This window comes from Penaeus monodon, chromosome 34 (genome assembly GCF_015228065.2).
Source record: "Penaeus monodon isolate SGIC_2016 chromosome 34, NSTDA_Pmon_1, whole genome shotgun sequence".
NCBI classification, from domain to species: Eukaryota; Metazoa; Arthropoda; class Malacostraca; order Decapoda; family Penaeidae; genus Penaeus; species Penaeus monodon.
The window spans coordinates 28,215,799-28,216,289 of NC_051419.1; positions in this window are offsets into that span (position 1 = coordinate 28,215,799).

Sequence of the window (491 nt, forward strand, 5' to 3'; positions counted from 1 at the left end):
CTTCTTCGTCCTTTCTCCTATTCCTTTTCCTTCCCATTTTCTCTTCCTACAATTTCGTTCCATTTCTATCATTTCCATTTTTTCTCCTCCTCTCCTCTGCCTGTCCCTCCTTTCTTCCAATTCTCCCTTACTCCTACCCTCCCTCCTTTTCTGTTCCCTTCTCTCTTCCCCACCTTCTATTCTGTCTCACCTCTCCCCTTTTCTCTCACTCTTCCTCCTTCTCTCCTTCCTTTCATCTTCTCACTCTTTCTTCCCTTTGTCTGTTATTATCCCTACTCTCTTATCTCCTTCCATCTTCCAATTTCTCTCATTTTTCCTCCTTCGCTCCTTTCTCCACTCTCTTCACATTTACATTCTTTCTTCTGTTTTCTTTTCCTCCCTCCCTCTGCCTCTCCTCTCTCCCTTCCTTTTCTCTCCTGCCTTCGTCCCTCTCTCTTCTCCGTTCTTCGTCCTCTCTCCTTTTCTCTCTTTCTCTCTTTCCCACTGGTCAT